This window comes from Pundamilia nyererei, unplaced genomic scaffold (genome assembly GCF_000239375.1).
Source record: "Pundamilia nyererei isolate P.nyererei 1_Seehausen unplaced genomic scaffold, PunNye1.0 scaffold00018, whole genome shotgun sequence".
In the NCBI taxonomy this organism is placed as follows: Eukaryota; Metazoa; Chordata; class Actinopteri; order Cichliformes; family Cichlidae; genus Pundamilia; species Pundamilia nyererei.
Window position 1 is genome coordinate 3,048,270 of NW_005187419.1, and position 12,290 is coordinate 3,060,559.

General features: G+C 39.9%; 1 protein-coding gene across 6 annotated transcripts in view; it reads left to right on the top strand.

Annotated features, from left to right (window-relative positions):
• cacnb1 (calcium channel, voltage-dependent, beta 1 subunit) overlaps positions 1–12,290 on the top strand; it is a 38,800-nt gene that overhangs the window by 6,360 nt on the left and 20,150 nt on the right. The window lies entirely within an intron of this gene.

Consider the following 12,290-nt stretch of genomic DNA (forward strand, 5'->3'; position numbering starts at 1 on the left):
ATTTATCCACTGCAACCACAAGTAACTGAAAACATCAACAACATGATCCTCATGTAGTTAGATATTCTATTTAACCTCTCATTCATTTAGTATTATAGTTTTTCACAACTACCATACAATGTCACTTTTATTTAAAAAAACAAACAAACAACCAAAACCACATTTTTGGTCACATTTTGTTTTAGTCACATAAAACAAACTATTTGAATATGTGAATTTTCCAGATAAGTAACATTTATCTGGAAAATCATCATCACTTACAACATATTTATATTGATACAGATTGATTGATATATTTATATTGAATACATCATTGATGCATTTAACGTCCATTTAAAGTTTTACTTTAAATTGAGCAAATTTACAGATTTTAACTTAGAAATTTACTGTAAATTTCTAAGTTAAAATCTGTAAATTTTGTAGTAACCTGTAAATTTGTATATTTTACTGTAAACCTACTGTCATTTAATGGTCGGGCATTGCACAGCTATTAGCATTTCACCTCATGTCATACTGTGTATGGTTGTGTGTGTGACAAATAAAATTTGAATTTGAATTTGAATTTGAAAGGTGAGCACTGAAAACATGTTTTTCTGAAACATAAATTGCCCAATTATCAGAAGTATTCAGGATTACTGCATCATAATCTGTTTGTTTCTAAAAATCAGAAACAAGAAACAGTTTTGGATTCTAAACATTCTCACTGTATATTTTTCTCTGTATTACTTATATTTCATTCTCTTCAAAGTAAAAAAAATATAGTTTTTATCCCATACATATGAATTTAAGTGTAATGGTTGTAGACAGGAGATCTAATAAACAAACATAATATTTAATATAAAAAAAATTGTTATGGCAGCTAGAATAAGTGTGGAACCAATAAGTGTTAAGAGTAGGTTACATTTTTATGTTTGCAGTTCTTTCTCTCTTTACCTGTGCATGTCACAGGCAGCACACACACTATATAAATAAACATTCATGATATGATAATATCTTACTAAAACCCCTGTGGATGCAGCTGTGCATCACAGCATTATTCTCAACTAGTTTGAGCTGAGAGACATCTGCACAGATTCCTCCAGGTCCGACTGTGAATCCCAATCCCCAAGTCTTACTCATGCCACACCAATGCCCTCTGATCTGACCCCTCCCGGCCTGTTGATGTGTGTATACATGTATTTCTCTGTCAATCAATGCACGTAGTGAACAAGTTATAGCTTTAAACTTGTCCAGCTGCAGATGTTAATGTTCCTGCTCGGAATGACTGAAGAAGCCTTTCTTCTTGAGCTGTGAACATTTCTTCTCCTCGGGGGGTTGAAGGAGTTGGTTTGGGTATCACACGCTCATGACCCACGCAGCAGTCCTTGTCTGGCTGTGACATTTCTCAAAGACATGCTGCGCCGCAGCTAAATGAGCCCCCCTTTTCCACCTGACCTCTTCATTTGAGAGAGGGAATGATGCGCCGCGAGCTGAATGACATTTACCTGTTCAGTACTGGTGTTTCTTCAGAAAAAAAAAATCTCACTGCCGTGTGGTGAACACAGGGAGCTCAACTCCCCTGTGGTTTCTAAAGGTTAGCCACATCCCTTGCCTGCACATACCCTCCTTCCCACTGCCTTGTTCTTCATTAAATTTGTGACGGTGGACTACAGGTAGACAGGGTTCATATCACCCACGCTGTATAACGAGCGCATCACCTATATAGTAAGGATGATTTCATGCTTCATGATATAAATATGCTCCCATGCCTTACACTACTGCACATCAGATCCACTCATCAGAGTTGTCAGGGTTGATGTTGAGCTGCCAAAATGTTGCGCATAATGTAAAAAGTGATTAAGCAACTCAACTGTTAAGTGTATGGAGTGTTTCCACACATGCACACAATTTTTTAAACTATGTTAAGATATTTTTTAAAGGTGTTTATTCCAGAAAAAGAAGCATAAAGAGGCGTTATATAGGTTTTTCATACATATAGCCCTTATTAGCCGAACAACTGAAAGCAGAGCCCTGTATAGGCTTTACATTCTCACACACACCTACGCAAGTGCACACGCGTTCTTTCACACACACACACACACACACACACACACACACACACACACACACACACACACACACAAGTGGACGAGAGCCACAATCAACCAACAGTGGAGCGGCTGGTACACTCGGCCTGGTTTCCACGGCAACCGGGCTACTGAATCTCTCCTTGTGTGCAGGCACAGTGGGATGGAGAGACGAAGGAGAGCATGTTTAGATGGGGTTGTGTTTGCTCGTGTGTGTGTGTTTGTGCGTGTGTGTGTGTGTGTGGGTGCAGCCTACGTGTTTGTGCAGTGTCAAGTTCAACAAAAACACACTCTGTCTTCAGGTGTGTGAATACAGGCAGGGACTGTCTGCTGCTGCGGCTGCTGTTGTGTGAAGTTGGGATTATTGTATTTGCTCCAGTAGCATTTGGTGATGATGTCAGTAAACAAAATACTTTTTACTTGCATATTTATGTTCACCTTTTTTGGATCAATCATGTCATGATCTCAAGCCAAAACACCCTCATCAGGGACTTCTAACACCCCCCACCATGGACTGCTCTCCCTGCTGGAAAGAGGCTCTGCAGCACTCGGTGCAGGACCACCAGGTTATGCACTTGCGTTTTTCCCGAGGTCATCGGAAGTACTGAAATCTAATTTGATACCATGTTTCTATATGTTAATTTCACCGGTTGCTTTAAGCATTGCATTTTATGTGGTAATTTTGGATTCTATATATTTTTATATATTTAGCATAGATGTTTATACTTTCACCCTGTGTTGAACCAACTGCAGTGAAATTTTGTTCCTTGTACGCTTGCTGTACACTGAATGACAACGAGTCTGTCTGTCAAATTAACAACCCAAAAAACAGACACAGCCATCACTGCTTCGTGATGCAACATCAGTTTAGAAAGGCTGTTATAATAAAAACATGACTTCTAATAAGGACACAACAAGATCCTTCGGACAATGTGAAATCCAGCCTGAACTTCCTATTCCTCTCTAACCCTAAACGTCTACATGAAGCATCTCTTACAGAGAAGGAACCCAATTGTATTTTCCGGATTTAATCACCAGTGATGTCCAGTAGTTTAGTTTTTAAGCCGATGCTGATACGACTTCACGTTTAAAAAGAAAACAAACTGAAAGAGAAACAATCTGCTAAATGAGGATGACTATATTCAAAAGAAGACTGCTATTTCCCTCTGCAGGAGGTAATATTTGGCAGTCTGGCCCTGTTGGGGGGGGCCTCCCCACCTCTCCACATGCTTAAGTGTAAACCATAAAGTGTAATTTACAGTACAGGGTTCAATCCCTACAGTATTGGACAATGTTGTTGTTTGTATTTATACTTGTGTGCTGGTATGTCTACATTGTCTGCCCACAAGTAAAACACAGGTGTTCATAGTGGACTTGAAATCCAATAATCTTGAACAACAATTACTACAGGACAGAAAATGCCAGAAACCATTCTGAGCTGTCGGAGCTAGAAAAATTAATAAAACAACATATCTTTTGTACACTGTCAGAATACTAACTATTGCATTACTGTAGTGAGCATGCGATTAGTGCTTTTACTGAAATATTATCCTTGAGCTTGTCTGCATACAAATCACAGTAGAGAGCAGCAGCAAACCGATGCACAGAACAGAGTGGGGATAAAACACAAAAGGTCCTTTTGTTATACCAGACATAGCATGAAAGTTGGAGTTGCGGTGGAGGTAGGTTGCAGATGCAAGACAGCAAATCTTTATCAGAATAGCTATGAAAAAACAGAATCAAGCTGTTGCAATGACCCAGTCAAAGTCTGGACCTCCACCTGATTGAAATGATGTTGAGAGCTGTGCATACACGAATCCCTGCTAACCTCAAGCAACGTTGTAAAGGAGAGTGGGCCAGAATTCCCCCGTTTTCACAGTAGTCCCTGCAGTCGAATGAAAATTTTCTTTTTAACATGATTGTATATGATCTTCCAGTTTGCAGGTCCTTGATAACCAAATTTATATTGCAAGATGTGAGCTTTATCTTGATGGAATAGCGTTGTGAGTTCACTATTAAATGTGCAGGATCCCATCATTTACACTCCACGGAAGCATACTCTGTGTGATTAATGTGATAGATAACTAACTGATAACTGCTGTTGAATAAATTAACATTGTGATATGAGAACTTCCACCTGAATAAGACTCACCTCAGTGCAAAGTTCATTGCATTGTATGACATATTTTAGTAGGTTGAGTGCTAAATTTGCATTACAAGACCTGCAATATTGTTTCAGTTAGTTAGTTAGAGTTTTGCAATATTTGAAATATGTTTCACTCATCAAAAAAAGCCATATAGGAAAATTTATCCACAATTTGAATGTCTTAAAAACTATTTGAATCATTTAAAAAGTAGAATAAGTCAAACTTGCATGTGGTTTTGCTTTAAACACAGATTCATTTCTGACATCAGAATACCAAGACCCATTAATCTTCCCATAGACAAATCCTGGCTTGGTTGCCATATATGAAGACTTTGAGTGTTTAGATCCCGGAGAGATGCAAGCCGTCCTCCTGTCAGATCTGACATATGAATCCCAGCAGAGAGCCCCAGTTGCTGCTGTGTTTGGCTGCTCGAGGAGCCAGCTGGTATATGTGTTAGCAGCTCTCTGTTTTTTCACCGTCCCTCAGCTGACTCTGTTGTCACCGGTTACAAACACAAGTCAGGAAGGGGTGGTGGGGCCTATAGCCATGAAGAAGCCCCTGTCATTGTGTCAAAGGTTGCCCTCTGGTGGACACAGTAGACTTTTCTACCTGCTGCCTCCACAACACCTCCACCTACAAGTATCTGCTCTCCAACTGCCTCCTTTTAGCCTTTTAATAGTGTCCTATTTTGGATAATGTTTAAAATGTAGAAGGTCATGGGGTATGAGCAGTAACTATTCAACAGATACTTCAAAGGCTCGAGTCATCAAGCGCCAGTTGCTTCAAAGTGTCACAGCCCAGATCGCTGCTCTTCATGTCCTCCATTCCCTAATGCTGCACTGACTACCTCTCTTGTCTGTTTTACCTCTGCTCAAATCCATATTATTCCTCATCTGATACCCCTGTTTCCAAGAGATAGACAAAGAAACAGAGAAAGCTAGAGAGAGATTGGGAAGAATGAGATCAGGACAGAGGCAAGGGGGACTGAAGCAAAAAAGAGAGAGGGGAGGGGGTTTCCCTGGGCACTGCCCCAGTCTTCTCCCACGTCAGCTGGGGCACTGAATGGCTGACGACTGCATACCAAGCCTCCTTCTGGGTCTCAGTGTGTTCACGTCCCTGTTTCTGCCCAGCCAGGGCTAAATATATTTCCCCAGTTTGCAAATGTAGCACAAGTCCTGCAACCTGACCCCCAGCCAGTTCCAGCTCCCTTCCTCTACACAAGGTTCACGTTCCTCTGGGTTGTGGAGGTGGGGGGTGGATATGTGTGTGTGAGGGTGTGTGTGTGTGTGCGAAAGGGTTGGAGGTTAAGAGAGCGCTCACTCAGTTTCGGGCGCACGACACTCTTTTCTGGCTTTCTCTCCTGTCACACACACACATACACTCACAAATACACACATACACTCATGCACTTGTTAAGCTAGACACTCACACTAGGTCCCACGATATACACGTTACTCTGTCGGCGGACTCTGGCGTTGCCCCCTTGGTTTGCCGTGGTGTGGCGAGTGTGGCAAACGAGGTATGGAGAGGACTGAGAGGATTCAAAGGCCTGTGTTGGTAAGAAGGATCTGGATTAATCTACAAGCTGTGCACTTTCTGCTGTGCCTGACTCAAAGTATGTAATGCAAGTGTGTATCAGTTTCCTTTCTGAATGGACTAACTTTTGAAAATTCAGCAGAGGCTTTGAGATATGACTGGAGAATATAACTTTGTGTACTGTCCTGATAGCGTTATACCCCCTGCTCTGCGACTTTCTTTACTCCCCCTTGACTATACGACTGTGCGATTCCATTTTGGGCCGGGCCACAGCTGCTGGAAAGGCGCTGCGTTTTTAATTAGACTTCCAGTCCTCACCGTTGCGTTTGCAGCTATGTGGACTGCCTCTCAGACCAGGACTGTGGCCATTTCAGGGGGGTTTCTTTTACTGCTGTCCCTCAATCTCTGGCCTCGGTTGAATTGTTGATCACTGGTGTTGGAACTGCAGAATATTTTAAGAGAACTACGACTTGATATCGTCCTTGTTGCGCGGGTTTCCATTATGTTTGTAGTTGGTTTGGGGCAATAATTGAGTTAAACTTCAGTTGAATATTTTTGTAATGATTTGCAGCTAAAAAATGTTTCCTCTTTTTATTAATCAATTTATATCAAACATTTGATCATCTACTGTCAGTAAATAACAATATGGGAATGAAAATACATGTTAAAATGTTTCAATTTTCTAGAAAGAAATCCTGAGATTTGTCATTTTATCTGATCTCAGGTGTGATTGCATTAACCCTTTTTATTAGAAAGTAGAAAGAATAAATGGCACCACTGTGACGTTTCTGTAAATTGAGTATTGACAGATGGACAAATGAAACTTATATATTGTGTTGTTGTTTTGCAAAATTGTTTTGTCTAAATTGAATGAGCAGTTTTGTACATAGGGACGCACATGCGATACACAAGTCATCACTTTGATTCATTTATGTGCAAGTGAGCACTAAGGACTGAGGCTCAGGAGTTTCCAAATTTGATCTTGGTTAAGGCTGTTTATGTTGCATTGCTAACATATTTAATTAACTTACACAATGTTTGTATTTTGTGTGTATTATAGCATGTATATGTCTCATTAAAATCTGCTAATGAAACTATGATATTTTCCATAAGAATTAGCTTTAAATTGTAGCACATTTGTATGTAGCACATTTAAACACAACAGACATTGTCCAAAGCGCTGCACAGCAAGTAAAATTATCGAAACAATACAAATCTTTTAAGAACAATGAAAAGAGTCATAATGATGGTAATTCATGTATTCAGCTGTACAAGCTTCAGAAATTAAAAACTATTAGAAGCTACTGATCAAGAAGACCTAAGTGAGCAACATGAGACACAGACATTGTAAAAGATCTCATAAATAACCAGGAGCAAGCTCATGCAAGCCAAGCACTTATATGTGAGCAACAGTATTTAATTAATTAATCCTGTACTTCACGGGAAGCCAGGGAAACGATTTAAGAATTAACTGTGATCACGCTTCTGTGTCCTTATCAGGAGGCTAGCAGCAACATTTGGAACCAGCTGTTTTTGCTCCGTCCGTCCGTATAATTTGTTGCAATAATCCAGTCCAGATATAATTAAAGCATGAATAACTTTCTCTAGGTCACTGATAGAAAGAATTTTTATAGCTTTAGTTTAAGGTCCTAATTGAAAAAAGCCGGCTTTAATAAGTGATATGTAAACATATTACCAACAAATTTCTTTACAAGTGAATTTTTGCACTGCACAGTAATGTCTTTAGAATTATTTTGTTTTTCCATCTTACTTACATTTACACAGTTGGTTCATTATGTACACTATATACATTTGGTCCCAGTCTAATGTATACAGGCAAATATAATAATCTTTATACTTTAAAATAATTTGATTTTTAGATTTCTAGGGAGTTTAAATGCTGTTAATAATGATCACGGTTTTGTTTCTATGGTAAAATAAGTGAAAGTATAACAGAAAATCTAATTTTTGTCTTCTCCCTTATTCTCGAGGATCATCACAGCAGATGTCCTGAGATTGATCTTTTGCTTGTGTTGCTTGTGTTGTAAACCTTTTCTCTATTGGTGTCAGAATTTGGCAGCCTGTGCTTTCTTGATTTATACGTCTCAAAAGCAATGAAGAAAGATTTTCAATAACGATAAACTCCAAACTCCAATGGGTTTTGTCCATCAAACAGTTCAGTATTAGAACACTTGCTTTTACACTCCAACGTTTGCTTGTTTGTGGGGTTTTCTGATGAGTTCACTCCATGACTCATCTTTCTGGTAATCTCCATTCTCCGTCCATCTGGTTGCCATGACACTGCTGTGACAGAGAAGGGGCCATGGCCATTTACAGCCACTGGCCATTAGCTTCAGCCAGGAAATCTTTGGTCTGTGAATAGTAGGTTTGTGAGACATATATTTTGCTACTTCACCATTTCTTCCCTCCTACCTCTCTTACTGAGTTAACCTCGCCCTGGATGTGGTATGAATACACAGTCGGTGAAGCTGAGGCTGAGACTGTTGATACATTCTGGTTGGCTCTCAGACTTCTTACTTGTATCGTTGTGTTCTTCTTCTCTTAACTCTTTGATGACTGTGGCCCCGAGGAGACACTGAGATAAAGCGGATAGGAAAAGAATATTAAATCTTGTGGTTTTTAATATTTACACATCTTCTGATGTGACAATTGTGAATGCATTTTTATCTGAATAATTACCAGGGCAGAGGATCACAGTATGTGTGAGCTTTCTAAGGGTAATTATTTCTTTCTAACCCATTGTGAAGTCTGACAACACCTGTGGTGTTCCTGTTCTTTGTGATACTCACAAATTAACATGTTTGACCTCTGCACTGTTGCCTTGCATAACAGAAAAACACTGCTGATGATCTGCTGTGTTTTTCTAAAGATGTTAGGAACAAACATGGGGACAAATACAACATCAATGCCAAATGAAGAATTTCATTTTGTAAGCTGAGGCTCAATGCATGCTACTAAAATATATTTGCTACTACTACTACTACTTTATTTCCCAATTATAAGTAACTGCAAAACTCAGCCAATCAACCAATCTCAGTGCAAAACCACATCAGATGATTAGTCAGGTAATACCCATCTATGCATCCAGTTAGCAAACATCACATATGGTATGCTAGTTAAAGGGGACCTCTCTTTTTTTCCTTTAATGTCCCTGCGTACAATTTATAAAAAAAAACCCATAATAGATTGATGTGTACTAAACTGTTCCCATGAGGGAAATGATTCAAAAGCAACATATGGAACTACATTTGTAGTTCTCTATGATGTCATCTCCGACACACAGCTCTGGCTGTAAGCACAGAAGCCCCACCCACCTGCTGTTCGAACATTTTGAAGGGTGGGAGCTAAAAAGGTTATCTTTAAGCTGCTTTAATAGTGTCTATTAAATAAACATGAAGTTGGAAATGAGCACAAGAGGTCTCCTTTTATGTGATTTAGTCTGAATTAGCTGCATGCCACTTTGTAACCCAACTCCTCCTTTTGATGCTGGGCCAAACTCAATCAGGAACTTCAGGTTTGTTGCTGCTGGTCTCTCCCTCAGTGCTTGCCTGTGAAAGGGCGAGGAGATTTCTGAACAGAGCCGACACCAACAAATATAAATTACTTCAGATGGAAAGAACAGCTCTTTTTTTTCTTTTTTTCTTACCGTAGTATTAACTGATTTCCTTACTGCAGGGTGACTCTTTTCAACCCTCATTATTCAAAGCACTTGCTTTTACCATCCCGCCGTCGCTCCTTATTCTATTACCCCCCTACGTTCTGTTGCACTCCCTCTTTACCTCCCCCCCTCCATTTATTCAATATCAATGCTAAGGAGGTGTAAATTCATCATGATGGCAGCCACTGTGCAGAAAATGGAAGGAAAACAGTTCATGTTCGGGACCATTACTGAACTTTACCTCCCTCTCTTTTCTTTTTTCCCCACTATCTGCTCCTTCTGTGAACAAAGGTTTTTGGAATTTCATCCATTAGATGTGGGAAACTGTAGCATTTAAAAACATTGATATTATATCTGCTACATCCCTTAAAAAGCTTACCCAAAGCCCATAATGTTTTGCTATTGTTATTGACATGTTATACTAAGGATTATTGACTAGACTGTGGTCTCCCAGTGTGAGAAAATACCACATTGATCACCTGTTGAAATGCTTTTATACAATTTCCCTGCCTCTTATTTCACATCAGGGCTTTTCATTTACTATTGATTCCCATATCTTCTTTCTGTATCTCCTTTGCAATACAGCGCTTTGTGGCTGCCAGTAATAAGCTGCAGCCATGGTTACTATGACACTGCTGGGGTCTCCACTAGGGCCCGGCCAATAGGAAAGCAGCTCTGCCATCAGGTGGCCTGTAGCTATTTTGAACAGGAGCTGTATGTGAAGTGAAGCAAGCAGCTAAATTAGAGACACAACTCATTGACTTCAGAGAGGGAGACGAGGAGGAGGAGGGGAGGGAGGGGACTGTGGAGGTGGAGGAAATTAGTTCATTTGTTTTCTCAGTCTGTCCACACATTTTGATGGAATTGATGGGAGAAAGGTGTAGAAAGGTTATCAAGTGGTTTCTATTTTTTCTTCTCCTCGTTTCCACTTTTTTTGGGATAAAATATTGACTTTTGTGTCCTTCACATTTATTCCTGGCTGTGTGTGACATGAATCAAGTTATTCAAGCACAACTTCATAGTGATCTCTTGTCCCTCCCACTCCCTCTATATTTTGCTGCATCACCGACCTGTTGTACTGAGCGTGTTATTCACAGGTAGTTTCCAACGTCATTTCGGCTCTTATTCTCTAAAAACATCCCCCTGGGTTCCCTTCCAGTGTCTGTTAACCTTCTCTTAGGCAGGGCTTCACATTGGGATGCACCTCTATGGTGTAGAAAATGACTCAGAGTCACTAAGTACAGGCGGCTATCCTCATTAGATGCGGCGTACCACTCACAGGATCATTCTTCCTACTTGAGTGGGATGTGGGCGCACCGCTTTGAGTGTTCGAGTAAATGAAACAGGAAGTGTGGATGGCTTGTAAATGCCCGAGGACACAAGGAGTCACTGGCCATTGCCTTGGAAACAGGGAGGAACTACATTTAGTGTGCTGTTGCCAAGTCACAGAGGGCCTCGGTATGACAGGTGGCAGAGCTAGAATCAACATTAGTATGTGTGGTTTCATTTCAGATCATACAGAGACACGTGAATGCTAATCAAAGGCATAGAGGAGCATTAACTATGCGTAAATGGACATGCAAACATTCAACCACCACATGATGCTTCACATATGAGCAGCTTCTTTCTCTGAGTAGATATGTTACAATTTATATGAGTTGTTTATTCCTGTTGAACAGACAAATTAAAGATTTAGGAGCATACAGTTTGTGTTTCTGAGAGCAGTAGTCTTGGCTCCACTGGTGCTGCTATGTTAACTTTTCTTTTTAACCTGTAATAGAAGGTTTTTTTGCTCTAACTTGTCATTATAAAGTAAATGTTGATTGCACATTGCAGTGACTGCAGAACTGTACAACAATAACCCCGCCTGCATTTTGATTGGTTCCCGTAACTCTCGCTTTTACCATGCAAATTCAGTAAACCACCAGGGATGATATTTTCCAGGAAAATGTAGTCTAAATTTACTGCACAAAGAAAGTGTTTGCATTTTGTACCAGAGGTGGTTATGTCATGTTTCTCTGCTCATTTCTAATATGAAATCAAACATCTACCTTCGTCTTCTCTTCATTTTTTAAAAACATAACACGAAACCAAACCAGCCTACTTTCTTGTGATAAGATAATCTGCTTTGATATTTTCCTCATTCAATCTTTAATGTAATCCCTTTTAAAAACACTCACTGGCCCCTTTATTGCGTGCATGTGTTCAACTACTTATCAAGTAGTTCAAACTGAGCATCAGAGTAGGGAAGAAAGGTGATTTAAGTGACTTTAAATGTGGTGTGGTTGTTGGTGTTGTTGGTGCCTGGGTAATTCAGAAACTGCTCATCCACTGGGATTTTCCCATAAACCATCTCTTTGGTCACTTTGGTCCTGTGCTGGGTATTTTAAAGTGCTTTATAAATAAAATTGGATTGGATTGGAATTGGATCTCTGGAGTTTACAAAGGATGGTTCAAAAAAGAGAAACTATCTCTGATATCTGCCTTGTTACCTGCAGAACTTCACTGTAACCTCTCTATACAACAAAGTTACACAGAACACCATCTCTGAATGCACAACATATCAAAACTTGAAGCAGATGGGCTACCTTAGCAGAGGACTGCGCTGCAAGCCACTCCTGTCAGCTAAGAACAAAATTGGACAACAGAAGATTGGAGAAGCATTGTCTGGTCTGATGAGTGCTGAATTCTGTTATTGCGTTTGGATTGTAGGGTAAGAATTTGATGTAAACCCAATGAGCGTTTGGATCCATCCTGCCTTGTGTCAGTTGAACAGGCTGTTTTTTTAATGTGTAATGTAATTTTCTTTGCACAAAAAGGGGCCAACCCTTATGACCAACTGAGCATCATATAATCTAAAAT